The sequence below is a fragment of the Bombus pascuorum genome, unplaced genomic scaffold (assembly GCF_905332965.1).
Source record: "Bombus pascuorum unplaced genomic scaffold, iyBomPasc1.1, whole genome shotgun sequence".
Classification (NCBI taxonomy): domain Eukaryota; kingdom Metazoa; phylum Arthropoda; class Insecta; order Hymenoptera; family Apidae; genus Bombus; species Bombus pascuorum.
The window spans coordinates 142,205-156,919 of record NW_026869759.1 but is presented as its reverse complement, the minus strand read 5'-3'; positions in this window follow the sequence as shown (position 1 = coordinate 156,919).

The window sequence follows — 14,715 nt, the reverse complement described above, 5'->3', positions numbered from 1 at the left end:
AACAAAAACAAAAACAAAAACAAAAACAAAAACAAAAACAAAAACAAAAACAAAAACAAAAACAAAAACAAAAACAAAAACAAAAACAAAAACAAAAACAAAAACAAAAACAAAAACAAAAACAAAAACAAAAACAAAAACAAAAACAAAAACAAAAACAAAAACAAAAACAAAAACAAAAACAAAAACAAAAACAAAAACAAAAACAAAAACAAAAACAAAAACAAAAACAAAAACAAAAACAAAAACAAAAACAAAAACAAAAACAAAAACAAAAACAAAAACAAAAACAAAAACAAAAACAAAAACAAAAACAAAAACAAAAACAAAAACAAAAACAAAAACAAAAACAAAAACAAAAACAAAAACAAAAACAAAAACAAAAACAAAAACAAAAACAAAAACAAAAACAAAAACAAAAACAAAAACAAAAACAAAAACAAAAACAAAAACAAAAACAAAAACAAAAACAAAAACAAAAACAAAAACAAAAACAAAAACAAAAACAAAAACAAAAACAAAAACAAAAACAAAAACAAAAACAAAAACAAAAACAAAAACAAAAACAAAAACAAAAACAAAAACAAAAACAAAAACAAAAACAAAAACAAAAACAAAAACAAAAACAAAAACAAAAACAAAAACAAAAACAAAAACAAAAACAAAAACAAAAACAAAAACAAAAACAAAAACAAAAACAAAAACAAAAACAAAAACAAAAACAAAAACAAAAACAAAAACAAAAACAAAAACAAAAACAAAAACAAAAACAAAGACAATGACCGATACAGAAACGAAAGGAAAAACGCTGATACTGTCTATTAAACACCACACGGGACTTTGTTTACGTTAGTCTATACCTTTCCGAATATAGCGTCCATTTGATCGCTTGGAAAGTAACAAAGATACTTCTCTTAGGGCACCATTCGGGACTCCGGGGACAGCTGACACGCACTAGTGGAATCCGGCTGTCGGATGAAAACACAGCATTGCGAGGCTGTCGAGGCAGTGCGATCTCTGCCCAGTGCTCGGAATGCAAAACTCGAAGAAATGGCAAAGGATGCCAAATTGCGGCTAAACGGCGCAAGCAACTATGACGCTATTTATGGGCGGGGGGGGGGGGGGTGGTATCATCGAGATACATCGATCAGCACGAATCGAGTACCTAGCGAAACATATCTGTTATTCTTCTATTAAATCAGAAACTTCCTTTCGATCGGTGAGAATTGTGAGTAAAGAACATTTGATATATTACTATAGCGAGGGAATTGAAGCAGCTTCTCGCTCGCTTCGCTCGCTCCTATAAAACTAGCCTAACCTCAAAACGGATCCCGCGCGTCTGTAGATTATCGGAAAATCGCGATCTTTTCGAAGAACGAACGCAAGGTGGATTGGTTTTAGGTAAGGCTATAACATTCCGAGCGAGCGCAGCGAGCGAGCAACTCGTAAAGGTGAGTCGCAACCCAATGATTTTGACCGTAGGGACTTTTAAGTATTCGCAACAGCCCTAGGAGCGACACGCCGCTGGACATGGTCGTGTGCGATCGAAGAGCATTATGCCACTGGACTTAGTCTCGTACAAACAAAAACCAATTAAGACAAGGACAAGGACAAGGACAAGGACAAGGACAAGGACAAGGACAAAGACAAAGACAAAGACAAAGACAAAGACAAAGACAAAGACAAAGACAAAGACAAAGACAAAGACAAAGACAAAGACAAAGACAAAGACAAAGACAAAGACAAAGACAAAGACAAAGACAAAGACAAAGACAAAGACAAAGACAAAGACAAAGACAAAGACAAAGACAAAGACAAAGACAAAGACAAAAACAAAAACAAAAACAAAAACAAAAACAAAAACAAAAACAAAAACAAAAACAAAAACAAAAACAAAAACAAAAACAAAAACAAAAACAAAAACAAAAACAAAAACAAAAACAAAAACAAAAACAAAAACAAAAACAAAAACAAAAACAAAAACAAAAACAAAAACAAAAACAAAAACAAAAACAAAAACAAAAACAAAAACAAAAACAAAAACAAAAACAAAAACAAAAACAAAAACAAAAACAAAAACAAAAACAAAAACAAAAACAAAAACAAAAACAAAAACAAAAACAAAAACAAAAACAAAAACAAAAACAAAAACAAAAACAAAAACAAAAACAAAAACAAAAACAAAAACAAAAACAAAAACAAAAACAAAAACAAAAACAAAAACAAAAACAAAAACAAAAACAAAAACAAAAACAAAAACAAAAACAAAAACAAAAACAAAAACAAAAACAAAAACAAAAACAAAAACAAAAACAAAAACAAAAACAAAAACAAAAAAAAAAAAAAAAACAAAAACAAAAACAAAAAAAAAAACAAAAACAAAAACAAAAACAAAAACAAAACAAAAACAAAAACAAAAACCAAAACAAAAACAAAAACCAAAACAAAGACAATGACCGATACAGAAACGAAAGGAAAAACGCTGATACTGTCTATTAAACACCACACGGGACTTTGTTTACGTTAGTCTATACCTTTCCGAATATAGCGTCCATTTGATCGCTTGGAAAGTAACAAAGATACTTCTCTTAGGGCACCATTCGGGACTCCGGGGACAGCTGACACGCACTAGTGGAATCCGGCTGTCGGATGAAAACACAGCATTGCGAGGCTGTCGAGGCAGTGCGATCTCTGCCCAGTGCTCGGAATGCAAAACTCGAAGAAATGGCAAAGGATGCCAAATTGCGGCTAAACGGCGCAAGCAACTATGACGCTATTTATGGGCGGGGCGGGGGGGGTGGTATCATCGAGATACATCGATCAGCACGAATCGAGTACCTAGCGAAACATATCTGTTATTCTTCTATTAAATCAGAAACTTCCTTTCGATCGGTGAGAATTGTGAGTAAAGAACATTTGATATATTACTATAGCGAGGGAATTGAAGCAGCTTCTCGCTCGCTTCGCTCGCTCCTATAAAACTAGCCTAACCTCAAAACGGATCCCGCGCGTCTGTAGATTATCGGAAAATCGCGATCTTTTCGAAGAACGAACGCAAGGTGGATTGGTTTTAGGTAAGGCTATAACATTCCGAGCGAGCGCAGCGAGCGAGCAACTCGTAAAGGTGAGTCGCAACCCAATGATTTTGACCGTAGGGACTTTTAAGTATTCGCAACAGCCCTAGGAGCGACACGCCGCTGGACATGGTCGTGTGCGATCGAAGAGCATTATGCCACTGGACTTAGTCTCGTACAAACAAAAACCAATTAAGACAAGGACAAGGACAAGGACAAGGACAAGGACAAGGACAAGGACAAAGACAAAGACAAAGACAAAGACAAAGACAAAGACAAAGACAAAGACAAAGACAAAGACAAAGACAAAGACAAAGACAAAGACAAAGACAAAGACAAAGACAAAGACAAAGACAAAGACAAAGACAAAGACAAAGACAAAGACAAAGACAAAGACAAAGACAAAGACAAAGACAAAGACAAAGACAAAGACAAAGACAAAGACAAAAACAAAAACAAAAACAAAAACAAAAACAAAAACAAAAACAAAAACAAAAAAAAAAACAAAAACAAAAACAAAAACAAAAACAAAAACAAAAACAAAAACAAAAACAAAAACAAAAACAAAAACAAAAACAAAAACAAAAACAAAAACAAAAACAAAAACAAAAACAAAAACAAAAACAAAAACAAAAACAAAAACAAAAACAAAAACAAAAACAAAAACAAAAACAAAAACAAAAACAAAAACAAAAACAAAAACAAAAACAAAAACAAAAACAAAAACAAAAACAAAAACAAAAACAAAAACAAAAACAAAAACAAAAACAAAAACAAAAACAAAAACAAAAACAAAAACAAAAACAAAAACAAAAACAAAAACAAAAACAAAAACAAAAACAAAAACAAAAACAAAAACAAAAACAAAAACAAAAACAAAAACAAAGACAAAGACAAAAACAAAAACAAAAACAAAAACAAAAACAAAAACAAAAACAAAAACAAAAACAAAAACCAAAACAAAGACAATGACCGATACAGAAACGAAAGGAAAAACGCTGATACTGTCTATTAAACACCACACGGGACTTTGTTTACGTTAGTCTATACCTTTCCGAATATAGCGTCCATTTGATCGCTTGGAAAGTAACAAAGATACTTCTCTTAGGGCACCATTCGGGACTCCGGGGACAGCTGACACGCACTAGTGGAATCCGGCTGTCGGATGAAAACACAGCATTGCGAGGCTGTCGAGGCAGTGCGATCTCTGCCCAGTGCTCGGAATGCAAAACTCGAAGAAATGGCAAAGGATGCCAAATTGCGGCTAAACGGCGCAAGCAACTATGACGCTATTTATGGGCGGGGCGGGGGGGGGTGGTATCATCGAGATACATCGATCAGCACGAATCGAGTACCTAGCGAAACATATCTGTTATTCTTCTATTAAATCAGAAACTTCCTTTCGATCGGTGAGAATTGTGAGTAAAGAACATTTGATATATTACTATAGCGAGGGAATTGAAGCAGCTTCTCGCTCGCTTCGCTCGCTCCTATAAAACTAGCCTAACCTCAAAACGGATCCCGCGCGTCTGTAGATTATCGGAAAATCGCGATCTTTTCGAAGAACGAACGCAAGGTGGATTGGTTTTAGGTAAGGCTATAACATTCCGAGCGAGCGCAGCGAGCGAGCAACTCGTAAAGGTGAGTCGCAACCCAATGATTTTGACCGTAGGGACTTTTAAGTATTCGCAACAGCCCTAGGAGCGACACGCCGCTGGACATGGTCGTGTGCGATCGAAGAGCATTATGCCACTGGACTTAGTCTCGTACAAACAAAAACCAATTAAGACAAGGACAAGGACAAGGACAAGGACAAGGACAAGGACAAGGACAAAGACAAAGACAAAGACAAAGACAAAGACAAAGACAAAGACAAAGACAAAGACAAAGACAAAGACAAAGACAAAGACAAAGACAAAGACAAAGACAAAGACAAAGACAAAGACAAAGACAAAGACAAAGACAAAGACAAAGACAAAGACAAAGACAAAGACAAAGACAAAGACAAAGACAAAGACAAAGACAAAGACAAAGACAAAGACAAAGACAAAGACAAAAACAAAAACAAAAACAAAAACAAAAACAAAAACAAAAACAAAAACAAAAACAAAAACAAAAAAAAAAACAAAAACAAAAACAAAAACAAAAACAAAAACAAAAACAAAAACAAAAACAAAAACAAAAACAAAAACAAAAACAAAAACAAAAACAAAAACAAAAACAAAAACAAAAACAAAAACAAAAACAAAAACAAAAACAAAAACAAAAACAAAAACAAAAACAAAAACAAAAACAAAAACAAAAACAAAAACAAAAACAAAAACAAAAACAAAAACAAAAACAAAAACAAAAACAAAAACAAAAACAAAAACAAAAACAAAAACAAAAACAAAAACAAAAACAAAAACAAAAACAAAAACAAAAACAAAAACAAAAACAAAAACAAAAACAAAAACAAAAACAAAAACAAAAACAAAAACAAAAACAAAAACAAAAACAAAAACAAAAACAAAAACAAAAACAAAAACAAAAACCAAAACAAAGACAATGACCGATACAGAAACGAAAGGAAAAACGCTGATACTGTCTATTAAACACCACACGGGACTTTGTTTACGTTAGTCTATACCTTTCCGAATATAGCGTCCATTTGATCGCTTGGAAAGTAACAAAGATACTTCTCTTAGGGCACCATTCGGGACTCCGGGGACAGCTGACACGCACTAGTGGAATCCGGCTGTCGGATGAAAACACAGCATTGCGAGGCTGTCGAGGCAGTGCGATCTCTGCCCAGTGCTCGGAATGCAAAACTCGAAGAAATGGCAAAGGATGCCAAATTGCGGCTAAACGGCGCAAGCAACTATGACGCTATTTATGGGCGGGGCGGGGGGGGGTGGTATCATCGAGATACATCGATCAGCACGAATCGAGTACCTAGCGAAACATATCTGTTATTCTTCTATTAAATCAGAAACTTCCTTTCGATCGGTGAGAATTGTGAGTAAAGAACATTTGATATATTACTATAGCGAGGGAATTGAAGCAGCTTCTCGCTCGCTTCGCTCGCTCCTATAAAACTAGCCTAACCTCAAAACGGATCCCGCGCGTCTGTAGATTATCGGAAAATCGCGATCTTTTCGAAGAACGAACGCAAGGTGGATTGGTTTTAGGTAAGGCTATAACATTCCGAGCGAGCGCAGCGAGCGAGCAACTCGTAAAGGTGAGTCGCAACCCAATGATTTTGACCGTAGGGACTTTTAAGTATTCGCAACAGCCCTAGGAGCGACACGCCGCTGGACATGGTCGTGTGCGATCGAAGAGCATTATGCCACTGGACTTAGTCTCGTACAAACAAAAACCAATTAAGACAAGGACAAGGACAAGGACAAGGACAAGGACAAAGACAAAGACAAGGACAAGGACAAGGACAAGGACAAGGACAAGGACAAGGACAAGGACAAGGACAAGGACAAGGACAAGGACAAGGACAAGGACAAAGACAAAGACAAAGACAAAGACAAAGACAAAGACAAAGACAAAGACAAAGACAAAGACAAAGACAAAGACAAAGACAAAGACAAAGACAAAGACAAAGACAAAGACAAAGACAAAGACAAAGACAAAGACAAAGACAAAGACAAAGACAAAGACAAAGACAAAGACAAAGACAAAGACAAAGACAAAGACAAAGACAAAGACAAAGACAAGGACAAGGACAAGGACAAGGACAAGGACAAGGACAAAGACAAAGACAAGGACAAAGACAAAGACAAGGACAACGACAAGGACAAGGACAAAGACAAGGACAAAGACAAAGACAAAAACAAAAACAAAAACAAAAACAAAAACAAAAACAAAAACAAAAACAAAAACAAAAACAAAAACAAAAACAAAAACAAAAACAAAAACAAAAACAAAAACAAAAACAAAAACAAAAACAAAAACAAAAACAAAAACAAAAACAAAAACAAAAACAAAAACAAAAACAAAAACAAAAACAAAAACAAAAACAAAAACAAAAACAAAAACAAAAACAAAAACAAAAACAAAAACAAAAACAAAAACAAAAACAAAAACAAAAACAAAAACAAAAACAAAAACAAAAACAAAAACAAAAACAAAAACAAAAACAAAAACAAAAACAAAAACAAAAACAAAAACAAAAACAAAAACAAAAACAAAAACAAAAACAAAAACAAAAACAAAAACAAAAACAAAAACAAAAACAAAAACAAAAACAAAAACAAAAACAAAAACAAAAACAAAAACAAAAACAAAAACAAAAACAAAAACAAAAACAAAAACAAAAACAAAAACAAAAACAAAAACAAAAACAAAAACAAAAACAAAAACAAAAACAAAAACAAAAACAAAAACAAAAACAAAAACAAAAACAAAAACAAAAACAAAAACAAAAACAAAAACAAAAACAAAAACAAAAACAAAAACAAAAACAAAAACAAAAACAAAAACAAAAACAAAAACAAAAACAAAAACAAAAACAAAAACAAAAACAAAAACAAAAACAAAAACAAAAACAAAAACAAAAACAAAAACAAAAACAAAAACAAAAACAAAAACAAAAACAAAAACAAAAACAAAAACAAAAACAAAAACAAAAACAAAAACAAAAACAAAAACAAAAACAAAAACAAAAACAAAAACAAAAACAAAAACAAAAACAAAAACAAAAACAAAAACAAAAACAAAAACAAAAACAAAAACAAAAACAAAAACAAAAACAAAAACAAAAACCAAAACAAAGACAATGACCGATACAGAAACGAAAGGAAAAACGCTGATACTGTCTATTAAACACCACACGGGACTTTGTTTACGTTAGTCTATACCTTTCCGAATATAGCGTCCATTTGATCGCTTGGAAAGTAACAAAGATACTTCTCTTAGGGCACCATTCGGGACTCCGGGGACAGCTGACACGCACTAGTAGAATCCGGCTGTCGGATGAAAACACAGCATTGCGAGGCTGTCGAGGCAGTGCGATCTCTGCCCAGTGCTCGGAATGCAAAACTCGAAGAAATGGCAAAGGATGCCAAATTGCGGCTAAACGGCGCAAGCAACTATGACGCTATTTATGGGCGGGGCGGGGGGGGGGTGGTATCATCGAGATACATCGATCAGCACGAATCGAGTACCTAGCGAAACATATCTGTTATTCTTCTATTAAATCAGAAACTTCCTTTCGATCGGTGAGAATTGTGAGTAAAGAACATTTGATATATTACTATAGCGAGGGAATTGAAGCAGCTTCTCGCTCGCTTCGCTCGCTCCTATAAAACTAGCCTAACCTCAAAACGGATCCCGCGCGTCTGTAGATTATCGGAAAATCGCGATCTTTTCGAAGAACGAACGCAAGGTGGATTGGTTTTAGGTAAGGCTATAACATTCCGAGCGAGCGCAGCGAGCGAGCAACTCGTAAAGGTGAGTCGCAACCCAATGATTTTGACCGTAGGGACTTTTAAGTATTCGCAACAGCCCTAGGAGCGACACGCCGCTGGACATGGTCGTGTGCGATCGAAGAGCATTATGCCACTGGACTTAGTCTCGTACAAACAAAAACCAATTAAGACAAGGACAAGGACAAGGACAAGGACAAGGACAAGGACAAGGACAAGGACAAGGACAAGGACAAGGACAAGGACAAAGACAAAGACAAAGACAAAGACAAAGACAAAGACAAAGACAAAGACAAAGACAAAGACAAAGACAAAGACAAAGACAAAGACAAAGACAAAGACAAAGACAAAGACAAAGACAAAGACAAGGACAAAGACAAAGACAAAGACAAAGACAAAGACAAAGACAAAGACAAAGACAAAGACAAAGACAAAGACAAAGACAAAGACAAAGACAAAGACAAAGACAAAGACAAAGACAAAGACAAAGACAAAGACAAAGACAAAGACAAAGACAAAGACAAAGACAAAGACAAAGACAAAGACAAAGACAAAGACAAAGACAAAGACAAAGACAAAGACAAAGACAAAGACAAAGACAAAGACAAAGACAAAGACAAAGACAAAGACAAAGACAAAGACAAAGACAAAGACAACGACAAGGACAAGGACAAGGACAAGGACAAGGACAAGGACAAGGACAAGGACAAGGACAAGGACAAGGACAAGGACAAGGACAAGGACAAGGACAAGGACAAGGACAAGGACAAGGACAAGGACAAGGACAAGGACAAGGACAAGGACAAGGACAAGGACAAGGACAAGGACAAGGACAAGGACAAGGACAAGGACAAGGACAAGGACAAGGACAAGGACAAGGACAAGGACAAGGACAAGGACAAGGACAAGGACAAGGACAAGGACAAGGACAAGGACAAGGACAAGGACAAGGACAAGGACAAGGACAAGGACAAGGACAAGGACAAGGACAAGGACAAGGACAAGGACAAGGACAAGGACAAGGACAAGGACAAGGACAAGGACAAGGACAAGGACAAGGACAAGGACAAGGACAAGGACAAGGACAAGGACAAGGACAAGGACAAAGACAAGGACAAAAACAAAGACAAAAACAAAAACAAAAACAAAAACAAAAACAAAAACAAAAACAAAAACAAAAACAAAAACAAAAACAAAAACAAAAACAAAAACAAAAACAAAAACAAAAACAAAAACAAAAACAAAAACAAAAACAAAAACAAAAACAAAAACAAAAACAAAAACAAAAACAAAAACAAAAACAAAAACAAAAACAAAAACAAAAACAAAAACAAAAACAAAAACAAAAACAAAAACAAAAACAAAAACAAAAACAAAAACAAAAACAAAAACAAAAACAAAAACAAAAACAAAAACAAAAACAAAAACAAAAACAAAAACAAAAACAAAAACAAAAACAAAAACAAAAACAAAAACAAAAACAAAAGCAAAAGCAAAAGCAAAAGCAAAAGCAAAAACAAAAACAAAAACAAAAACAAAAACAAAAACAAAAACAAAAACAAAAACAATGACCGATACAGAAACGAAAGCAAAAACGCTGATACAGTCTATTAAACACCACACGGGACTTTGTTTACGTTAGTCTATACCTTTCCGAATATAGCGTCCATTTGATCGCTTGGAAAGTAGCAAAGATGCTTCTCTTAGGGCACCATTCGGGACTCGGGGGACAGCTGACACGCACTAGTGGAATCCGGCTGTCAGATGAAAACACAGCATTGCGAGGCTGTCGAGGCAGTGCGATCTCTGCCCAGTGCTCGGAATGCAAAACTCGAAGAAATGGCAAAGGATGCCAAATTGCGGCTAAACGGCGCAAGCAACTATGACGCTATTTATGGGCGGGGCGGGGGGGGGTGGTATCATCGAGATACATCGATCAGCACGAATCGAGTACCTAGCGAAACATATCTGTTATTCTTCTATTAAATCAGAAACTTCCTTTCGATCGGTGAGAATTGTGAGTAAAGAACATTTGATATATTACTATAGCGAGGGAATTGAAGCAGCTTCTCGCTCGCTTCGCTCGCTGCCTAACCTCAAAACGGATCCCGCGCGTCTGTAGATTATCGGAAAATCGCGATCTTTTCGAAAAACGAACGCAAGGTGGATTGGTTTTAGGTAAGGCTATAACATTCCGAGCGAGCGCAGCGAGCGAGCAACTCGTAAAGGTGAGTCGCAACCCAATGATTTTGACCGTAGGGACTTTTAAGTATTCGCAACAGCCCTAGGAGCGACACGCCGCTGGACATGGTCGTGTGCGATCGAAGAGCATTATGCCACTGGACTTAGTCTCGTACAAACAAAAACCAATTAAGACAAGGACAAGGACAAGGACAAGGACAAGGACAAGGACAAGGACAAGGACAAGGACAAGGACAAGGACAAGGACAAGGACAAAGACAAAGACAAAGACAAAGACAAAGACAAAGACAAGGACAAGGACAAGGACAAGGACAAGGACAAGGACAAGGACAAGGACAAGGACAAGGACAAGGACAAGGACAAGGACAAGGACAAGGACAAGGACAAAGACAAAGACAAAGACAAAGACAAAGACAAAGACAAAGACAAAGACAAAGACAAAGACAAAGACAAAGACAAAGACAAAGACAAAGACAAAGACAAAGACAAAGACAAAGACAAAGACAAAGACAAAGACAAAGACAAAGACAAAGACAAAGACAAAGACAAAGACAAAGACAAAGACAAAGACAAAGACAAAGACAAAGACAAAGACAAAGACAAAGACAAAGACAAAGACAAAGACAAAGACAAAGACAAAGACAAAGACAAAGACAAAGACAAAGACAAAGACAAAGACAAAGACAAAGACAAAGACAAAGACAAAGACAAAGACAAAGACAACGACAAGGACAAGGACAAAGACAAAGACAAGGACAAGGACAAGGACAAGGACAAGGACAAGGACAAGGACAAGGACAAGGACAAGGACAAGGACAAGGACAAGGACAAGGACAAGGACAAGGACAAGGACAAGGACAAGGACAAGGACAAGGACAAGGACAAGGACAAGGACAAGGACAAGGACAAGGACAAGGACAAGGACAAGGACAAGGACAAGGACAAGGACAAGGACAAGGACAAGGACAAGGACAAGGACAAGGACAAGGACAAGGACAACGACAAGGACAAGGACAAAGACAAAGACAAGGACAAAGACAAGGACAAAGACAAAAACAAAGACAAAGACAAAGACAAAGACAAAGACAAAAACAAAGACAAGGACAAGGACAAGGACAAGGACAAGGACAAGGACAAGGACAAGGACAAGGACAAGGACAAGGACAAGGACAAGGACAAGGACAAGGACAAGGACAAGGACAAGGACAAGGACAAGGACAACGACAAGGACAAGGACAAGGACAAGGACAAGGACAAGGACAAGGACAAGGACAACGACAAGGACAAGGACAAAGACAAAGACAAGGACAAAGACAAGGACAAAGACAAAGACAAAGACAAAGACAAAGACAAAAACAAAAACAAAAACAAAAACAAAAACAAAAACAAAAACAAAAACAAAAACAAAAACAAAAACAAAAACAAAAACAAAAACAAAAACAAAAACAAAAACAAAAACAAAAACAAAAACAAAAACCAAAACAAAGACAATGACCGATACAGAAACGAAAGGAAAAACGCTGATACTGTCTATTAAACACCACACGGGACTTTGTTTACGTTAGTCTATACCTTTCCGAATATAGCGTCCATTTGATCGCTTGGAAAGTAACAAAGATACTTCTCTTAGGGCACCATTCGGGACTCCGGGGACAGCTGACACGCACTAGTGGAATCCGGCTGTCGGATGAAAACACAGCATTGCGAGGCTGTCGAGGCAGTGCGATCTCTGCCCAGTGCTCGGAATGCAAAACTCGAAGAAATGGCAAAGGATGCCAAATTGCGGCTAAACGGCGCAAGCAACTATGACGCTATTTGGGGGGGGGGGGGGGGGGGGTGGTATCATCGAGATACATCGATCAGCACGAATCGAGTACCTAGCGAAACATCTGTTATTCTTCTATTAAATCAGAAACTTCCTTTCGATCGGTGAGAATTGTGAGTAAAGAACATTTGATATATTACTATAGCGAGGGAATTGAAGCAGCTTCTCGCTCGCTTCGCTCGCTCTTATAAAACTAGCCTAACCTCAAAACGGATCCCGCGCGTCTGTAGATTATCGGAAAATCGCGATCTTTTCGAAAAACGAACGCAAGGTGGATTGGTTTTAGGTAAGGCTATAACATTCCGAGCGAGCGCAGCGAGCGAGCAACTCGTAAAGGTGAGTCGCAACCCAATGATTTTGACCGTAGGGACTTTTAAGTATTCGCAACAGCCCTAGGAGCGACACGCCGCTGGACATGGTCGTGTGCGATCGAAGAGCATTATGCCACTGGACTTAGTCTCGTACAAACAAAAACCAATTAAGACAAGGACAAGGACAAGGACAAGGACAAGAACAAGGACAAGGACAACGACAAGGACAAAGACAAAGACAAAGACAAAGACAAAGACAAGGACAAAGACAAAGACAAAGACAAGGACAAGGACAAGGACAAGGACAAGGACAAGCACAAGGACAAGGACAAGGACAAGGACAAGGACAAGGTCAAGGACAAGGACAAGGACAAGGACAAGGACAAGGACAAGGACAAGGACAAGGACAAGGACAATGAGAAGGACAAGGACAAGGACAAGGACAACGACAAAGACAAAGACAAAGACAAAGACAAAGACAAAGACAAAGACAAAGACAAAGACAAAGACAAAGACAAAGACAAAGACAAAGACAAAGACAAAGACAAAGACAAAGACAAAGACAAAGACAAAGACAAAGACAAAGACAAAGACAAAGACAAAGACAAAGACAAAGACAAAGACAAAGACAAAGACAAAGACAAAGACAAAGACAAAGACAAAGACAAAGACAAAGACAAAGACAAAGACAAAGACAAAGACAAAGACAAAGACAAAGACAAAGACAAAGACAAAGACAAAGACAAAGACAAAGACAAAGACAAAGACAAAGACAAAGACAAAGACAAAGACAAAGACAAAGACAAAGACAAAGACAAAGACAAAGACAAAGACAAAGACAAAGACAAAGACAAAGACAAAGACAAAGACAAAGACAAAGACAAAGACAAAGACAAAGACAAAGACAAAGACAAAGACAAAGACAAAGACAAAGACAAAGACAAAGACAAAGACAAAGACAAAGACAAAGACAAAGACAAAGACAAAGACAAAGACAAAGACAAAGACAAAGACAAAGACAAAGACAAAGACAAAGACAAAGACAAAGACAAAGACAAAGACAAAGACAAAGACAAAGACAAAGACAAAGACAAAGACAAAGACAAAGACAAAGACAAAGACAAAGACAAAGACAAAGACAAAGACAAAGACAAAGACAAAGACAAAGACAAAGACAAAGACAAAGACAACGACAAGGACAAGGACAAGGACAAGGACAAGGACAAGGACAAGGACAAGGACAAGGACAAGGACAAGGACAAGGACAAGGACAAGGACAAGGACAAGGACAAGGACAAGGACAAGGACAAGGACAAGGACAAGGACAAGGACAAGGACAAGGACAAGGACAAGGACAAGGACAAGGACAAGGACAAGGACAAGGACAAGGACAAGGACAAGGACAAGGACAAGGACAAGGACAAGGACAAGGACAAGGACAAGGACAAGGACAAGGACAAGGACAAGGACAAGGACAAGGACAAGGACAAGGACAAGGACAAGGACAAGGACAAGGACAAGGACAAGGACAAGGACAAGGACAAGGACAAGGACAAGGACAAGGACAAGGACAAGGACAAGGACAAAGACAAGGACAAAGACAAGGACAAAAACAAAGACAAAAACAAAAACAAAAACAAAAACAAAAACAAAAACAAAAACAAAAACAAAAACAAAAACAAAAACAAAAACAAAAACAAAAACAAAAACAAAAACAAAAACAAAAACAAAAACAAAAACAAAAACAAAAACAAAAACAAAAACAAAAACAAAAACAAAAACAAAAACAAAAACAAAAACAAAAACAAAAACAAAAACAAAAACAAAAACAAAAACAAAAACAAAAACAAAAACAAAAACAAAAACAAAAACAAAAACAAAAACAA